We start from the raw sequence: 7,782 nt of genomic DNA, 5'->3' as shown, positions 1-7,782 counted from the left end.
CAGCAGCATCGATACTGTCGTTGTCATCACCAGCAGCAGCATCCATCATCACAAAATCAACTTTATCATAAGCATCTCTACCACCACGTGACCACTACCAGCATCTCCACCATCATCATACCACCACCACCACCACCACTACAACAACAACAACAGCAACAACAACCACAGTAGACCCCTCTGGCTATTAAGATTATACTTGATCGTCATGAACAGCAATTATCACTACTACTACTACTACTACTACTACTACTACTACTACTAATACTACTACTACTACTACCACTACTACTACAGCTAAACCACTAAACTAGGATTGGTTTTATTGGGAATCTTTTATAGCACCAATGTTTAGAATGGCGTGAGAATTATAAGGAATAGAGAGAGGAGGAAAGAGAAAAGAGAGAGAGATAAACGGGGAAGAGGCAGAGAAAAAGAGTAAACAGAGAGAGAGAAGAAGGGGAGAAAGAAAGGAAAACAGAAACAGCTAGAGAAAATAAAGAGAGAGAGGGAGAAGGAGAGAGAAAGAGATAAAAGAGAACAAATATAGCGGGAAAGAGAGAGTGAGAGAGAAAATAGCAAGAGAGAGAGAGAGAGAGAGAGAGAGAGAGAGAGAGAGAGAGAGAGAGAGAGAGAGAGAGAGAGAAAGACGTGGGTTAATGACCAAATTGTTTGCCAACTTGAGGGAGATCAAATAATTGTGATTGCATCTCTCTACTAACACCATTTTACATAATTTCCAACGGAGATAGAAAAGAAAAAATACGATTTTCCACTCTTCGCAATTTGGGATCAAGGCAGAAAAACAAAAAATCTGTCTACAATCTAGACAAACTTTTTTGTTTTATAACATGTAGGTTCTACATGTTATAAAATATGTCAAGGCATTATACTATCAATTTATGGTGTGTCCTCAGAGCTACACATGCACTTTCATGGCGTCATTGTTGGTCATAGTGCTGTTGCTGTTGTTGTTGTTGTTGTTGTTGTTGTTGTCGTTGCACTTTAACCAGTTTCTCTCTCCCTCTCACCCTCCATATCTCCCCCACTCTCTCCATTTCTCTCTATCGCTGTCTCTTTCTCACATAAACTATCTATATCTTTCTCTCTCTCCCTCTCTATCTCTGTCTCTCTTCTTTCTCTTTCACGCAAACTCACATGCTCACATACATACGCTATGCTTGCCTGTCTCTAGCTCGCACCTCGCTTTTCAAAACGATGTGTGTGTGTGTGTGTATGTTTATACATACATACATACATACATACATACATACATACATGAACTGCTTCAGCAAAAACCTGGAAAAATTAGGGTACTCAAAAACTGAAAGAAAAAGGCTGATTAGAAGACTACAGATTCAAGCCATCATTGGAACTGTAAAGATATGTAAAACTTTCAAAAAATTTAGCACATAAATATATATGCATACGCCTAGACATGAAAATATATACATAAAAACGCATCCATAAAACAAACATACAAATCTGCGCATACACTAACACCAAATACTGCACACATACACATATGCACAAATACCTAGATGATGTTGATAAAAGTTCCAATGAAGGAGTCTTGAATCTATGTTAGAGTCCGGCTCTTTCTCTATTGACAAGAAATACAGAAATGAAACTGATTGATAACATACATACATACGTAGGTACGTACATATATGCATACATACATACATACGTAGGTACGTACATATATGCATACATACATACATACATACATACATACATACATACATACATACATGCATACATACATACATACATACATGCATACATACATGCATACATACATACATACATATCAACCCGGCAGGAACTAAGTATTGTTGAACTCAAGGCGGCGAACTGGCAGAAACGTTAGCACTCCGGGCGAAATGCTAAGCAGTATTTCGTCTGCCGTAACGTTCTGAGTTCAAATTCCGCCGTGGTCGACTTTGCCTTTCATCCTTTCGGGGGTCGATAAATTAAGTACCAGTTACGCACTGGGGTCGATATAATCGACTTAATCCCTTTGTCTGTCCTTGTTTGTCCCCTCTATGTTTAGCCCCTTGTGGGCAGTAAAGAAATAAGGAACTAAGTATTGTTGAACTCAGGTGCTGAGGGAGAGAATGCAAATCCTTAACTCATTCACTACAAATGATCCCGATACGGGAAACTATAAAAATCTGCATGGCCTTCTTGAGATTTAAAGGGTGACGAACAAAACAAGATGCTTTCCTTCACAACCTTGCTCCAAATAGGTGGCCGGTCAAAAATGTATTCTAAATTAAAAAGAGAATGTGTTGACAATATACTTGGAGGAAATCACGTGACCAAATAAGACCACTTCCTAAGCTCAATTAATCTGTGCAATCGTTCCGAGCTCCAAAGGATTCTTCTCCGTGCATTTGTTTTAAGTGGATAAAGCGTTGCGCAGCACTGAATCTACTTTGCAGTGAAATCAGCTGTAAAACTAGTGGCAGAACAGAAGTTGAGACGACTAGAAACGAACTGCACATCAGATTCTTTTATACAAGTTTACCTTCTCCGAGAAGGAAGTTCTCCCGAGAACTAGGGGTCCTTCATTCTAGTGCTATTTAACCCATAGTAGTACACTTTCATTTCATGTTGCTCCAGTCGACTCGGCTGCGACGAAGTAGCGTCTCGTTCATTACAGTCACCTATACGTCATGGAAACCTAATAACTGGCTGGGTCCTAGGTCGCAGGACCATAATGTTCAGGAGCATTACTTACTTTCTATCCCTTCCTACCTCATCGCATATTTTATTATAACGCATACTTCCTCTTATAACCTCTTAACGATCATCACAAAGCTGATACTTGCTTAAAATTCCATCGAGAGATAATAGCGTAAGTTGAGTATTTTATTATATTAAAGCCAACAAGAATTATTAAAGCCAGTACGAATCTTGTGAAGGCCGATTCTGCTTTTCGTTCTTCTGTGTTCTACTTCAGGTTTCACAAAAGGTGTACCAGCAATATATTGGAATCGATTACATCAGTCATATAGTCTATAGTTGCTACATTAAATGACTTTGTACAGAAGAAATATGAATCGATTTTTATTGATTTGTGACGAGTGATGTAGAATAGTGTTGGTATATTGAGAAGTTGAGCCGGGCACATTATTTCAATCATATGTTGTAGTTGTTTCACTTTACTTAATCCATTAATGTCCCTGAAAAGAAAATATGTAACCCTTTTCCTCTAGATTATGGAATTTTTATGTCTACATGGTAAGAATCCATCAATAATAAAGGAATACAGAGCACTGAATAGTCTAGGTGACATTCCAATGAACTAAATCTATAACTTAATATAGATCCTCCAGCAAGACTCTTTCGCCTCACATACGCAGCCACTACAATTTCGGAAGATATCCACGTAGTAAAAGACCATTTTGATTCTTCATTTAATTTACAAATATTTATATATTAATAGATACTTCTGTTCACAAAATATCAAGTAATTTTACTCTATGTTACTAAAAACATGTGTAATTATTCATTCGTTATGAAGGTAACCAGCTAGCCGAATTGTTAGCACGCTAGGCACACTGCTTGGCAGTATTTCTTCTAGCTCTTGTTCTGAGTTCAAAATACCGCCGATCACATTCGTCTTTCATTGTTGCAGGATTGATAAAAAATGAAGAAGTAGCTTAGCACTGGACTGAATGTAAACGACCTCCTCTCTTCTCAAAACTGCTGGCCTTTTGCCAAAATTAAAAAGAATTAGTTTTAGTTATGTAGGCGTCGACCTGGCAGAAGCGTTAGCACATGGGACAAAATTCTAAGCAACATTTCTTCCAGATCTTTATATCCTGAGTTCAAATACTGCCTGGGTCGACTTTGTCATTCATTCTTTCGAGATCGATTAAATAAGTTCCATTCAAGCATTGGTACCGATATAATGGATAATAGTCCCCTTCCCCACAAAGTTCCAGTCCTTGTGACTGTAGAAGAAAGAATTACTTATTCGTTATAGTTTTCTTGTGTGTGTGTGTTTAGTTTTTGTTTTTCCTATAGAATTCACTTTAACTTGTTTCTCGTCTCTTTCAAATGAACATCTCTAGAATTTTTCCCAAGAAATGGAAAAGTGAGAAGCATTTCGAGTTAAAATCAAGTACGTTGTTCACAAGCGTCCCTGAAGAATCCACTTAACTCCTACCTAACACTTTCAGAATTATCAAATTAAATCTAGAAAGTTCTATAAAGGACCAATAAGCAAAAGGTAAAAAGAATGAACCAAATTCCAATTTCCTCCACGCTCATACACAGACACGAACAAGCAAAGAAGCAAAAATACATACAAACAAACAAACATACATACATACATACATACATACATACATACATACATACATACATACATACATACATACATATTTTTCATACACACGAATGCACAATTATAACACCAAAAGGTTTTACGAGCTACAATTAAATTTATTATTTAGTTTCTCTGCGACACTCGAAAGTATTTAGTTCCAAGAGACATTTCATTTCCCAAATATGAGTTTTATCTATTTTCAAGAATCGTATCAAAGACAAACCAGCCAATCTAGATGCAATCGTGATTTCTGATTGAATTTACCATTGTTAGAATTTTTATTTATTTATTTCTTCTAGTTCAGACTTCGTATTAACTTCTGTTTAGAAATGCTGACAATTTATTGTATGAGAAAAATAGTTGAAAACTGACAAGGTGGAGGGGAAGGAGACATCAACTCTAACGACACCGGAAGCCAATTGTCTCGTTTCAGTATTTATGTATTTATTTACTTATTTATTTTTCCTTGCCTTCCATGAGACAGTTTATATAAACGTCAACATATGCAGCTGGGCAAAAGGTTGCAGCAGCAGCAGCAACAGCAGAGACAGCAGAAACAACAGCAGCAGCAGCAACATCAGCAGCAACCTTAGGAGTTGCAATATCAGTACCAGTAGTAACCGCGGTATCAGTAGTGGTAGTAACAGCAATAGAAGTAGCAGCTGTAGCGGCAACAACATCATTTCTTTAAAATAACTTTTAAAATAATGAAGAATTCAGAAAATAAATACGTCATTATCAAGCTGATGTTTGGAACAGGAATTAATATGACATTATAATGGAAGGTTTTAATTTAGATCACATTAAAATTGGGAGTTTGTACCATAGAATTACGAGAGGTCTCAGGCAGGCTGGTATCAAAAGGGATAAAATGATTTTATATCTTCTTGAAACGTCAACATTTTCAGGATCTAAATTATTTAAACTTTATGGCATCCGAAAACAAAAGTTTAACTTTTGATAATGATTCATAGTAATAAACATATCGTAGATTGTTTTTTACCTATCCTTAATATTTAGTACAACTGAAGCTCAATAAACAGTCGGTACATTTACAGGAAGCAGCCAGCTGAAAATTATTTCAACTTCTTTCGCCACGTTCTGAAAATAAACTAATTATCTTATCAATGTCTACTGTAAAGTACATTAATCAGTTCTAAAGCTGTAAACTCTTTTACCTGACTAAAACTATTAAATATTTTAAAAGTTTGTTTACGAATGTGTTTCACAATGTGAAAATGTTTTGTCAAAGTAATACTTGGGTTATAATGTAGGTTATTGCAAAATATTTTTCAGTAGGTAGTAAAGATAAATCGTGAATTGATAGAGTGATAGTTCACTGTCAACAGCTCTTGACCCAGTAGTTATATCGTTTTGTGTCATTGTATAGACAGCTGGTTTCGGTAACAGAGTGGCAGTTCGCCGTCAACAGCTCATAAACTATATCGACATCGTGTTGTGTTAGTGTCCTAATATCTACGGTTTTCATGTAGTCTTACAGCTTACTGTCAACCGTTGTAGAGGACGAATTATATATTAATAATGAAGTATTTTGTTTAATTTATAATACAGTATTCATCGCAGGGAACAAGATACGAACCGTTGTTCTTTCAAGTAACAATATGATACCATATTGATTCGGCCAACGCCAGCTTTCTGCAGAAAACTTCATTAATGAAAAGAAAAAAAGAGAATTTCTTAGTAGCCCAAATGGCATCGAGATAAACATGCTGCTATGGCTATATTGTATTTAACCACTTTAAATAATATCAAGCGCATCAAGTGAAAGATACATTGAGCATCTCCTGCATACATGGTTAAATTTAACTCCCTTATTAAGACACAGTTCCTCAGACTTAAAGTATAATGTTATAATATCCATGGCTTTTTCACAAGCTTCAGCAAAATTACATCAATAAGAATTCGAAACTGTGTCGCAGATTCGACATGGCGAGAATCTTATAGGACTCAAGAAAACCCAAACGCATTTGATGCTCTTGTGGACCATTGCTGGAACGATATTTATCTTGCAGTGATATGTATAGTGTTTTAAACAGCATTTCAAAAATCAGTCACAAAAGAAAAAAACAGAAAATGAACAGTATGCAGAGTAGCTCACCGTGACCAAAATTTTTACTTCTTCCGTTCTCCAGCTACCAAAAACGCAAGAGGGATATCCAGAAATCCAAAACTAATCAGATGAGAAGATTTAATCAGTTTTTAGTTTGGGGATTTCCCTCAAATATCTTCTGTTCGTTGCTGGTTGTACAGTTGACTTTTTGATAGCAATAAATCTGTTAGACCAGACCTTATTTGGGGTTATATAAATATTGTAACGTTACGAACCCTCCTGACAAGTTAAACCCGCTTCTCATTGAGTAAACTAGCTATTATAAACAGTTTTTAGGCGACCTGGTTCTCGAGTGATGCACACACATAAACACACACGTATTGTGTGTGTATATATATATATATATATATATATATATATATTGTGTACGTGTGCGTGTGTTTGTATGTTTGTATGTATGTATATACGTAAGAAGAGAAAGAGACAGACAATCAGAAAGAAAGAAAGGGATTATTTACGTTGGCTGTCACAAACAATGGTCTTTTAAGTGCTTTTCATATATGACCAGAAGCCATAATAATTTAAACATTTTAAAAGAACTGATCGCAACACTATTTGGTGAGGGAGCCATCACAGTAGAAAGCGATGGAAGAAAGAAGAGAAAGTGGATGATTAAAGGGCTTACATTTGCTTCTTTTCTTTCTTTGTTTCGTTGTTTAAAATGCTATAACACTATGCAATGTCGATCAAACTAAGACACATTCTGAAGAGCTTTCACCGCCATTACAAACAAAACTTGAAAAGAACAACTGACATCTGATGCGAGCTTTGTTTTAAGGTCATTTGGAAATGTTTTCGGACTTTCAATGGCTTTGTTTTCAAAACGAGGTTACTTTAGTACGAACAGGAAACATTAAATGACGTTGAAAAACATTAAGAGACATCGCGCAGTAATTGTAGTTAAGTCTGATGAAAGAAATATATAAATATATGTGTGTATATAGATATTGTATTCGATGTATGCCTGTGTGTACGTGTTTGTGTGCGTGTGTGAGTGTAAGTGTGTATACACATATACACATACATATATACATGTGTATATGTGTTTGTATAGACAAACATATTTATATGTGTATGTGTGTTGCATGTATGTATGTATGTATGTATGTATGTATGTATTTATTTATGTATGTATGTATACACATATCTAGTATACAAGTGTTTATGTGTCTATACGCTTTCCGGCGGAGAGGCGACTCTAATGTGTACACACATAAACACACACGTGCACACATACACACATATGGATATATACGCGCGCACATACATATATGCATATATATATAGAGAGAGAGGGGGGAGACAGACA

At 35.9% G+C, this 7,782-nt stretch overlaps 1 long non-coding RNA gene across 1 annotated transcript; it reads right to left on the bottom strand.

The window, feature by feature from the left end:
- Positions 1-4,795: 4,795 nt before the first annotated feature.
- Positions 4,796-7,265, bottom strand: LOC128248916 (uncharacterized). The gene is made up of 3 exons (XR_008265066.1): positions 7,099-7,265; positions 5,943-6,008; positions 4,796-5,038 (listed from the first exon to the last, which is right to left on the bottom strand). It is a non-coding gene; the product is annotated as an uncharacterized LOC128248916 (long non-coding RNA).
- Positions 7,266-7,782: the final 517 nt, after the last annotated feature.

Source organism: Octopus bimaculoides, chromosome 10 (genome assembly GCF_001194135.2).
Source record: "Octopus bimaculoides isolate UCB-OBI-ISO-001 chromosome 10, ASM119413v2, whole genome shotgun sequence".
In the NCBI taxonomy this organism is placed as follows: Eukaryota; Metazoa; Mollusca; class Cephalopoda; order Octopoda; family Octopodidae; genus Octopus; species Octopus bimaculoides.
The sequence above is the reverse complement of the archived record's forward strand: the minus strand, read 5'-3'. Positions and strand labels throughout refer to the sequence as shown.